Source organism: Coptis chinensis, chromosome 2 (genome assembly GCF_015680905.1).
Source record: "Coptis chinensis isolate HL-2020 chromosome 2, ASM1568090v1, whole genome shotgun sequence".
In the NCBI taxonomy this organism is placed as follows: Eukaryota; Viridiplantae; Streptophyta; class Magnoliopsida; order Ranunculales; family Ranunculaceae; genus Coptis; species Coptis chinensis.
This window is the reverse complement of record NC_141457.1, coordinates 60,694,400-60,706,750: the sequence shown is the minus strand read 5'-3', so window position 1 is coordinate 60,706,750 and position 12,351 is coordinate 60,694,400.

The following is a 12,351-nucleotide window of genomic DNA, read 5'->3' as shown; positions in this document are numbered from 1 at the left end:
AGTATGAGTGCAATAGTGCGATTGTAGGCATCAAAGTAAACTTTCATTTAGAATTAAGGATCCTAGAATTAAAAGGCAACAATACAATTGTCGCAAACAAAGGCAACTAAGTGAAGATTTTGTATGTTTAGTTACTTTAATTATTATTTATGCTTAAAGTTGAGTATTTTCATTGTTCTAGAAATAGGAGATGTTAATACTGGACTAAAAGTTAGTTAATCCTCACAAGAGATTAATGGATTAACTCTCGTCACACTAATCAACATTTGGCATAGAGATAGAGATTGGTTGGTTGGGGATTTAATAAAGTTTGAAATTTTGTGTTGGAACATTGTGATAAAACATAAAATATTAGAGTTTTACAATAAAACTAATTAAACATATAAAAGAATTGCTAGGTGGATTAGAATACTCTTCCTAAAACTCTTTCTCCATCAAAACCCTATTTCTATTAATTTAGTTAATTTAGTTTTATTTGAATTCACTAGTTAGAGTAGTATAATAATTCAAATAGTAAAAATCATTCTCTCTTTTCCCATTGATTTGTCTCTAACTTCATTTCTTTTCCACATATTTTGAGATGGGTACGAACCCTTACTTAAGCTATAACACGACGTTTTTATTAGAGAGTAAAGTATTGACTGTAATCTAGTTTGTTTTTGTGTGTGTATGTTTTGTCTTTCATCTGATATATATCAAATTAGATTATATAATCCTTCATAGTGATTGATAACCCTAGTCATCATTAGGGGTGGGCAATGGGCCAGGTCGGGCTAGCCCGGCCCTAAACATTTAAAGTTCTTCAAATATTAGGGTCGGGTCGGCCCGGCCCTAAAGTCAGCATAGGGTCGGGTCGGGCTGGGTCACAAGTCTAAACCTCAAGCCCTGACCCTACCCTAAGCTCTCTTTAAAGGCTTTAGGGCGGCCTATATATTTTTTTTTACTACATGGTTTAAAACTCATTTATATTACAAAATGTACAATAATCTACAAACTCAAAGTCCAACCAATCTAAGTAATAATCTCGTATAAGTCCAAAAAATTTAAAATGCACATCCACAATCTAATGAACTCAAGTACATCGAGAGTTCGAATTTGTTCTTCCTTGTACTCAAACCTCACTAAAATTACATTTAACATTGAAATACATAGACAAATAATTATATTATCATTTTAAAGGAAGAAGTAATAGATATAAAGAAGAAACATAATAGTTTTGGTTAAGGGTCATGGAAGTTGTTAAACTATTTGTAATATCATAAATTATTTCTATAATAGATTCAAACAAATATAATATTACATTTCTTCTAATTTAAAAGTGATTCAAGCTTTGTATATAGAAATGAAAATATTGGCTTTTGAACAAGTGATGGAGAAAGGTTTGAGATTACAAATGTCATTTTTCTGACAAAGGTTGTTTTTTGGTTTCTATGTTACAAATGTCTACTCTGTATTTTGCTTTAATGGTGTGGAAGGAAACCTTTAGTTTTAGACTTGGCTTGGATGTGAATAAAAATATAATTTATAAGAAATAAGTGAGAAAAGAAATTGAGAATAATAAGTTATGGACTTTGACTTGATGATCAAAGGAATAAAGTCTTATTTTTTTATTAGGCTAGTGCTCATTGTTTTTCATGGCTGCTAAGTTGACAAGTTTTTGTTATATAAGACAAGTTATTGGAAGTACCCTTGGGTGTAAGTGATAAATTATAAAGGACAATGTTATTTTAATTGAAAATATTTAACAAAGAGTTGGACAATTATGGTATGTGTATTTATAGTGAAAGTGTGAAACAGGGCCGGTTAGGGCTTGGTTAGGGTCGGGCTAATGAGGGCTGGATTAGGGTCGGGCCTATGTTTTAGATATTTAACCCTAGTCCTGCCCTAGAAGGCATTAGGGCCGGGCCGGCCCGACCCTAAACTTTAATTCTGTGAGGGCTTTATAGGGCTTAGGGTCGGGTCGGTCAGAGCCGGGTTAGGGTCGTTAGGGCCAAATTCCCACCCCTAGTCATCATCCATCACAATCCATATTCCCTACCCATCTCATATTTCCACTCAAGACTAATCGTTATCAATCCATACTTCCTCAAATTCATCTCAAGTTAGCTCACATTAATTGAAAGAAAAAGTATTACAAATTCATTTACTTCAACTGGTAGAGAAGTCCTATATCAGAACCATCATTAGCGGCTGAGAAAGGCGTGGTGTTGGCATGTATTAAGTTCTTCCCAAAAGGCACTTCATGTGGTCGTGATAGTCTTCATGCCCAACATTTGATGGACACCATGAGTGGTGTTGCTGCTGCCGTAGCTACAGATCTTATGGAAGTCTTGACGCTAGTCGTGAACTTATAGCTAGCTTATGGAAACCTTAAAGCTAGTCGTGACGATGTCCTCAAGCCTTGGCAGAGTTTATAGCTAGTGCACCACTCACCCCACTAATCAAACCAGATATCAACATCCGTCCTATAGCTGTTGGCAAGGTATGGTGTGGAGTTGTGCCTAAAATTGGCATGAAGGAAGTTGTTGCAGATATGGTTCAGTACCTGGGTGATTATCAGTTTGGTGTTGGTATCTTTGCTGAGGCGATATTGCATGCGACAGGACCAAATGATAGTAGGAGTTTTTATCCCTGCTGTTCGTAGTGAATGTGAACCTTGAAAGCAGTCTACAAGCAAATTCGATAGGAGCTGGGCTCCGTCGAACTGTTTGGTTCATCACAATGAGGAGAATTCTTTTTTGACTATGATGCTTGTGGAATTTAAGAATGCTTCCAATCTGGTTGATTGGGCAACTATGTTGTAGAAGGTTCGTTTTCAGTGTCCTTTTATTGCTCATTGGGTAGAATACTTGTATAGCCAACCTACAAGACTCTATGTGGGGCAAGATTACATTTGGTTAGACGCAAGGATTCAGCAAGGTGACCCATTAGGACCTCTTCTTTTTGCACTAGTTTTGCATCCACTAGTGCTATGAATCCAATCCAATCTGAATGTCAATTGGAACTTCAGGCTTGGTATTTAGACGATGGAACTCTGAATGGTGACTCAGGGCAAGTAGCAACAACTTTACACATAATTCAGGAAGTAGGACTATCTCTTGGGTTAGTCCTTGATGTTGGTAAGACAAAGATTTTTTTGTCGTTGACAGATCCTCGATGTTCTAATCCAGCTCTATTCCCACCATATATATCTCGTCCCCAACTACGCATAAGGTTGGGGGTGGGGGGGAGGTGGTTAGTACTAACATGTCACATGTCATTCATTATGGGTTTTGTCCATAAGCGAGTTGAGAAAAACATAAAGACTTCAGATTCATTAGCTCAATTGAAAGACCCACAATGTGAGCTAGCCCTCTTACAAGCATGTGTGGGGTCGTCAAAACTAATATTTGCTCTTCGTACATGTCCATCGTCATGGAAGCAGCTACCCTTTCTGATCGTAGACTACTTAGAGTATTGTAGTCTCTGATGGTCTTGGATTTGGCCATCTCCTGTCTACACTCCCATTACGTCCTCAACATATACCGTACAACCGATAGCATCAATTTTGCCTTTGTTGCCTCTCGAGTTCATACCAAGGAACTTCAAAATCATAGAAGTTGCAGAACTACACCTATGGGGATGTCTTCAATAATGTTATGGCTGAATTACAACTCTACCTTCCGGATTTTGACCTTAGTACTCTAGCCTCAAACGTTGTCGCCCCCTCTAAACCACAGCACGTGTTGGCGAAAGCATACTATGGCAAGGTACCCCACAAGTTTTGGAAGGGAATTTGAGTTGTCAACTCGTCAAAAGGCTGTTGTTGACATCTTGAAGCTTGAGCACGCCAAAAACTTTCTCCTGGCAAGGTACCCATAAGTTTGAAGGGAATTTGAGTTGTCAACTCGTCAAAAAGTTGTTGTTGACTTCTTGAAGTTTGAGCACGCCAAAAACTTTCTCTTTAGTATTTCTATGGCAGGTCTTAGATAGCACATGTCACCGGTTGAGTATCGTGTCATCCTCTGCTACCGCCTTATGATCCCTTTGTAGATGACCATTGTCTTGTGTGTAGGAAGAGTTGTCTTGACACTTTTGGGGACAACACAATACAGTGCAAGTACTTCCCTGGGTTCAAATACAAGCATGATCATGTGCGAGATATTTTTTATGATACGGCTCGGTGGGTAGGTATACAAGTGAAAAAAATAAGCTCCTACAGATCCTATAGAAGGTAGATCGACACTTCAACTAGAAAAAATTTTAGTTTATAATTGGTTTGAAGGAAAACATGTTTGTATTGACGTCACAGGAGTGTTGCCAATAGTAGGATTTGGTAATGGGTTTTTTTAAGGGAAGACAAGCAGCCCATAGTGCACAAGCTACATCGAAGGTGGAGAAACACGAAAGAATTTGTTTGTGTAGGATTTTTTCGATATCTCATGCATGATTCCTATGATATATACAATTACGTTATACCACATGCATAAAATAGCGCAGCGGAAACAGAAGATCGTACCTTGGTCACAAATTTTCAATTTGAAGTTCCAAGCTTTGATCTACGAGAGAAGATGTTCTTGACACACTCAAGATCTTCTTCTTCTTAACTTTGCTTCGAGTCAAGTTCCAACCACGAGCGGGAAGCAACCTTTTTTTTTTTTCACGAACCAAGAACCAAGAACTGACAATGGCTAGGGAGGATACCACCTATGGAATCTCCACAAATTCTTGGCTTCTACTTTAGAAAATGTTGGAGGCGCCATTAAAGGAGAGAGAGCTTTTCTTGTTGTTAGGATGATTAATATGTGAGAGGTGGGGGTCTATTTATAGAGGTTCCCACCTCCTCAATATTGGATAGGATAGAGTCCTATACTCATCTAATATCGAGATAGGATAGAGTTATATACTCATCTAATATCGATAGGATAGAGTCCTATACTCATCTAATATCGAGATAGGATAGAGTTATATACTCATCTAATATCGATAGGATAGAGTCCTATACTCATCTAATATCTGATGGGATAGAGTCTTATACTCATCTAATATCGGATAGGATAGAGTCCTATACTCAGTGGTTTATCCTTATCTTGGTGGCGTCTATCCAACCTTTATTTCCAACATCTCCCCGCCACACATCGCGAAGAAGGTTTCTAAGAGAAGCATTTAAGTAGAATGCTTAGCCATTTTTGTGTGTCTCACACGGCAAATGGTTCGTGTGACCCTAGCACACGATCATGATATCCGTGGAAGTAGCAAGTCGCAATGAAAAAGCCGCGACCACGGTGATCTACCATGAAAGTGATCTTAAAGAAGATGAATCCAAAACCTAATATCCGGGAGAGTGTGTATACCCCAAGATCTGTTTGTTTCATCACTTTGACAAATAGCACTCATCCCTATGAGTCCACACCATAAAGTCAAAAACGTATCACATGATTCACAATTATCATCAATTGTCCGCCGTAGAATCCGGTGATTGTGTGATAAACCTTCGGTTCTTTTACCCTTTGCAGACGAAGTCATTGTCGTCGAGTTCTACCAACTTCCCAATATGCATCCAGTCAGCCTTTTAGTAAGAGCTTGTGGGGAGCAAACCAAAGTTACGAGTAGTCCTCTTATTTTCTTGACAAGGTCAAAAGTTCAAGGAGGGTACCATTCGATATGTTTTAAACAAAAATATATCAATAGAGCTCACATAGCAAGAATTTTAGGGATATTTCTTTTCTTGCTCTCAGGTGGTCAACTATACACATGTTGTGTGAAAACATGTCATGGCAAGAGTATCTAATTTGTTTACTCAACAATAGATATCTGTATGTCCACTCATACCATACAAGTGTTGTCATCCCTAATGACAATTCCAAGGATACTATGCTCCCACTTGGCAACAACCGGTTTGTAGGTTTAGGCGAATCTTCCCTATGAAGCTGTTTCTTCTTATCCAATTATAAGAAGGGGCATGACTCGACACTAGGTCCACCCTTCCTATAAGGTTTAGTGACTTGTCAAGCTAAACTCCCATTTATTTTAAAATGGAAGTGGATGTTCATGTGAGTGAACCGGTCCAACCCTACCGACATACATATGAGATGATAAATGAAGATAATGAGAATGCAATCGATCCGGAAAGAATGCACTTTTATTCATTAAACCATCAAAGTGTTCTTAACATAATCACATCCTCTTTTAACCCAGCATTTTTACATGTGCAAAGGAAGAGTTCCTTTGGAATAGGTTTGGTCGATGGATCCAGAACCATCGATCGAATGGATATATGTTGTAGAACCACTTTCTTTTCAATTATCATTTGTCGTGCGTAGTGGTATTTTAACTCTATATGCTTGGTTCTTCCATGGTACTTTGGATCTTTAGCATATGCAAGAGCAGCCATCTTTGTCCGTCGGATGTGAACCTGTTCAAGACTCTTGAGAAGAACACCGACAAGTGTTTGATGAATCGTCGAGCCACTGACCTCTCGCGGTGGCGAAAGCAACATGCAATATACTCGGCTTCCATAGTTGAAAGTGCTATGGAAGTTTGCTTTTGTTTGCTCCGGGATATAGCACCTCCATTCATTATGTAGGTATATCCCGAAGTTGACTTCCTCTCATCAAGGTCTCCAAACACCGTCGGCATCGGAGTACCCAATCGACTTAAGATCTTTCCCTTGGTAGACAAGTGAGTAGTCCACGGTGCCTTTTAGATACCCTCATTATCTTCTTGATGACCTTCAAATTAATGCGACCCGAGGATTTGTTTGGAACCTTGATACTAACCCAATGCATAGCGGATGTCCGGCCTTTGTACACAACATTGCATACATAAGGCTTCCATGCGGCTTGAGTATGGTACATTTTTCATAGCCCGAAGTTTCAAAGAGGATTCTTGGGAGACATTTTAGAACTCAAAGACTCTCCTAGACTTCTTGGGAGATCCACTTGCTTACAATCGGTCATGTTGAATCTTTCCAAAACCTTCTTGATATATGTCTCCCCGAGACAAAGATAACAAGCGTTTGGGCGATCACGAAGTTATTTTAACTCCTAAGACATAACTTGCTTCACCCATGTCCTTCATTTCGAAGTTTAATGACAACCACTCCTTAGTGGAATTTATCAATGCCTTATTGTTACCTGCTAACAAAATGTCATCCACATATAGAGATAGAATCACAAAACCATTTTTTAGATGTCTTGACATATACGCAATGGTCCTCATTTACCATTTCGAATTTGTCTTGAAGCATTGCTTCATGGAATCTCAGATTCCACTGTCTAGAGGCCTGTTTTAAACCATATATGGATCTGTTCAGTTTACACACTTTGTGTTCCTGACCCTTGATTGAAAAACCAATTGGGTTGATCCATATAGATTTCCTCTTGTAATTCTCCATTGAGAAAAGCAGGTTTGACATCCATCCGGTAAAGCTCTAAATCTAAATGGGCAACCATTGACAAGAGGAGAGACGATGGAGGCAAATCTCACTACTGGTGAGAAGGTGTCCTCATAGTCTATTCCTTCTTTTTGGGTGTAACCTTTTGCAACAAGCCTAGCTTTGAATTTGTCTATGTTCCCTTCCGCATTTTTCTTGATCTTGAGAACCCACTTGTTCCCAATAGATCTCCTGTTTGGAGGTAGATCAACTAAGTCCCATACTTTGTTTTTCTTCATCGACTCAATTCTTCCTTCATAGCTTCCATCCACTTACTTTGTATTGGACCCAGAAATAGCCTCCTTGAGCGTTTTAGGTTCATCGGATATTTCGTAAGTGCATTGGTCATATTTATCTCCCCTTCAATCTCAAACCGGCGTTTGGGGATATGGCCTCTAACACTCTTACGAGGTTGGGATTGATCAATCATTTGACCAATGCCATTGTTACTAGAATCGGGGTTGATGAAAGTTTCATCTTCGCCTTGTTCATCGCCAGGTTATAAGGTTATCAACGTAAAGTTGTATATCCTTATCAACCTCACCCCTCATTGGGTATTGATCCTCTAAGAATCGGCTACGCGTGCTTCTATTTTACGTGACATGCCCTTGAGTATCCTCCCCCTAGGAAGACATACCCCTTAGAAGTCTCATCGTATCTTATAAAGATACACTTCTTTCCGGGAGCACTCAACTTTCCAAATTCTCGATTTTGAGAAGTGACAAAGGCAGCACACCCCCCATGGTCTAAGGTAGTTCAAAACGGGTTGTCTACCAATCCATAGTTCATAGGGTGTTTTGTCAACAGTTTTTGAAGGAACTAGGTTAAGTATGTGCGCAGCCGTTAACAATGCATCACCCCAAAATGAGATAGGCAAGTTAGCCTGAGCCATCATAGATCTAACCATGTTCAGCAGGGTTCTATTCCTTCTCTCAGAGACACCATTCTCACGAGGGGTATAAGGAATAGTTAGGCGCCTAGTTATACCCTTATTTTCCAGAGTTCCTTAAACTCATCAGAAAGATATTCACGTCCGCGGTCAGTTCTTAAGGCCTTTATTGTCCTATCAAGTTGATTCTCAACTAAGTTCTTGTACTTTTTAAAATAGTCCAAGGCGTCTGATTTGTGAGACATCAAGTACACGGTCCCATGCGTGTATAGTCATCTGTGAAGGTAATGAAATACAAAGCCCCATGCCTTGCTGTTACATTCATTGGTCCACAGATGTCTGAGTGAATAAGTTGTAAAGGATAAGTTGCCCTTTGGGCTTTCCCAAAAGGTTTCTTGGTGGCTTTTCCAGCAAGACAACTTTCACAGGTTTCCATTTTAACAGAGGTTAAGTTACCTAATAACCCTCCCCTTGCTAAGCGGTCTATCCTATCAGGTCCAATATGTCCTAGTCTAGCATGCCACAATTGGCAACCAACCATTTTAGACATAAAAACTTCAGTTTGTGCTAAGTGTAATGTCATAAAAGAATTCATTAAATAAGCATGACCTATCAAACTGTTATTTAAAGATATCTCAAGCGAGTTCTGGGAAAAATTAAACACATAGGATTCTTGAAGTAATTTCAAAACTGATAAAAGATTTTCTCCTAATTGAGGGTACAAAGAGTACTTCTTCAATAAGGATGGATCTCCCACTCATAAAAAATCCAACCTACAAGTGCACGTGCCCAAAACATCAAGAACACTTTGGTTTCCCATGTGGACTCTCCGAAGTTCCTTGTGGAAGTTCAGGAAATCTTCAAATAGGGACCTATCGGCTTATGTGGTCATGTCGCTGCTGAATCTACAATCCAATATTGTGATGAATGGGACAAAGATGACAATATTTATCACATTGACAAGATTTCTTAAAGTAAAACTCACCTCGGAGAAGGACATGCCCTAGCATAGTGTCCCATCGATGACAACGGAAGCATTCAACACTAGTCATGTCTATCGACTTCCTAGGTTTCTTTTGCTGTTGGTTAGGCTTGGCCTTTTTCCTTGCCTTTCCCTTTTCCACTTTTCTTGTTCCAAGGAGCCTTCCCTCTTTTTGGAGTTGACAACATTTGTTTTCGGTTTGAACAATGGGCTTTTCATTGAGAAGCCTTTGTTCCTCAAGCTTCACATTTCCTTTGCACAGTGCGTGTAAAGTTTGTGATATCTTGTCGTCATCGTCAAGATAAGACGAAATTGTTCCCAAGTTTTAGGTAAAGACCTAATGACAGCTTGAATTTCTTTGTTCATTTGACGGGACTGTCTGCTTGGGCTAACTCAAAGAACCATGTTTCTCATCACCGTGCAATGTTGTGTCATAGAGGTATGGGGCAGACTTGATAAATTTGTCAAAGCTCATTTGTAGCCTCCTCACCGTGCGAAAGAGTCGTACCCCAAAGGTCCGCTTTTCGCTTCCCATAGCTCTTTTGCCGATCCAAGGCCATCATACCGCGATCATGAAGTCATTCCTCATGGTGCCAAGTATGGCAATTCGGGCAACATTATCTTTGCTTGTATACTCATTGTACTTTTTAAGTACAAAGAAGATAAGCAACTTGTGTTAATCCTTCAATTGGTAGGTTACGCCATTGTCTCGGTTATTACATCAATGACCTTCCTATCTCCGCGTAATTAGCCTAACTTTCCTAGACCAAAGTTCGTAATTCTTATCGTTTAACAAGTCCTTTTCAGGTAGCATCGTAAACGGGGATTTTCCATCGGGTGCCATTCTATCAAGTTTGAATTCCAAAAATAAGATACTACGAATAAGAATCATCTCTTAAATTTAAATCTAAGTAATCCACATTTTCACATATGAGATGATCATGATAATCTACTAGCATGATTCTAGCCATTAAATAAAATCAATGCATTTGACTATCAATAACATAGAATATGCAAAAAATCTACTACTTAAATTTCCATTTCATAAAATTGTTTCTACAAAAAAAGAGTTTCCTATCTTTCAAAAAACAATGTAGAACTAAACAGAGCTAGTCAACCATGAACATAGAAGCTTCCTGGGTGCCCAGGGGAGTCATCCTCATCCTCACAGTCACTATCACCATTCAAAAAAATTACTAGCCACTTCCTCTGTTTCCCGTGAGGGGGGAAAATAAACCCCGATGACACATCATATGGATTTGGTTCCTTAGCATCGTCCCATAATCGATGTAGGAGAGATTTAAGTGGTCGAGCCTCATTCCTATCTTGAATAGGATTTGGGGGCTCTTTGGTGTATATTCTCGGTGATGGTGGCTCTGTCTCTATCTTATCGATTTCAAGGCAAGTAGGCTTCAAAGTTCTCCTATATTGCTTTGCGATCATGCGTTTCTTGGAAGCCCGCCTCCCAAGATCCGGTTCGGTTTTCCTACAAGTTTGGTCTATGTGACTTAGGCATTGTGCCTTAGTTTTCATATGACCGTTGATAGAAAACAAACAATTTTATATTCATGCAATAGTAAAAATCGTGATTCAAATAATTCTTTGCATGGTAAAAATAAACATCCTAATGTCAATTTTTAATTGTGGAAAAATACATGTGAAAAAAAATCCTAAAATTTATAGAGAAATAATCTCAGAAATAAATTTCCATGTAAAAATTTCTAAGAAAAAAATTTCCTAGAAAAAAAATTTCCACTAATTATTTCCCATAAATAATTTATTTTACAAAAAAAATTAAGCAATATCTAATTAATTTTAAACAACCTAATTATTTAAAAATTAATTAAAATATTTTGAAAAAAAAACGCATTTTTTTCAAAATTTGTAGATCACAAGATCAAAACCGCAAACAAAAGCATGCAAACCATGGAAAACTGGCTCGATGCCAATGTAGGATTTTTTCGATATCTCATGCATGATTCCTATGATATATACAATTACGTTATACCACATGCATAAAATAGCGCAATGTGAAATAAGATCGTACCTTGGTCACGACTTTCAATTTGAAGTTCCAAGCTTTGATCTACAGGGAGAAGATGTTCTTGACACACTCAAGATCTTCTTCTTCTTAACTTTGTTTTGAGTCAAGTTCCAACCACTTAACGGGGAAGCAACCTTTTTTTTTTTCACAAACCAAGAACCAAGAACCGACAATGGCTAGGGGAGGATACCACCTATGGAATCTCCACAAATTCGGGCTTCTACTTTAGAAAATGTTGGAGGTGCCATTAAAGGAGAGAGCTTTTCTTGTTGTTCGGATGATTAATATGTGAGAGGTGGGGGTCTATTATTTATAGAGGTTCCCACCTCCTCAATATGGATAGGATAGAGTCCTATACTCATCTAATATCGATAGGATAGAGTTATATACTCATCTAATATCGATAGGATAGAGTCCTATACTTCATCTAATATCGATAGGATAGAGTTATATACTCATCTAATATCTGATAGGATAGAGTCCTATACTCAGTGGTTTATCCTTATCTTGGTGGGCGTCTATCCAACCTTTATTTCCAACAGTTTGGCCAACCAACATTGTTTCATCCTATTTGCCTTTGATACATTTGAAGCATCGAAAGCGGTTGAGTTGCTTAGGAGAGTGCAGAAAGTATTTGACATCAATGTGATGACAGCTGGTTCCAATGAGTATGTGTTTAGGAGAATTGGTTTTGTAATTCAGAAAGTGCTTGCACCGCAATTTGTTGTACACTTGACTTCTAAATCCTTTGTATGATTTATTTTTGAATATCAAATAAAATGAGATTTTTTTTTTTTAAAAAAAAAAGAAAAAAGGTTTCTACCCCATCTAAACCACAACATGTGTACCGGAAGCATACTTTGGTAAGATTATTAGATATTTTTAGAGAGAATTTGAATTGTCAACTAGTCAGAAAACTGTTGTTGATTGCTTGAAGTATGAGCATGTGAAAGACTTCCTCCTGGTTACTCTTATGGAAGATCTTGGACAGCACATGTCTTCGGTTGAATATCGTACCATCC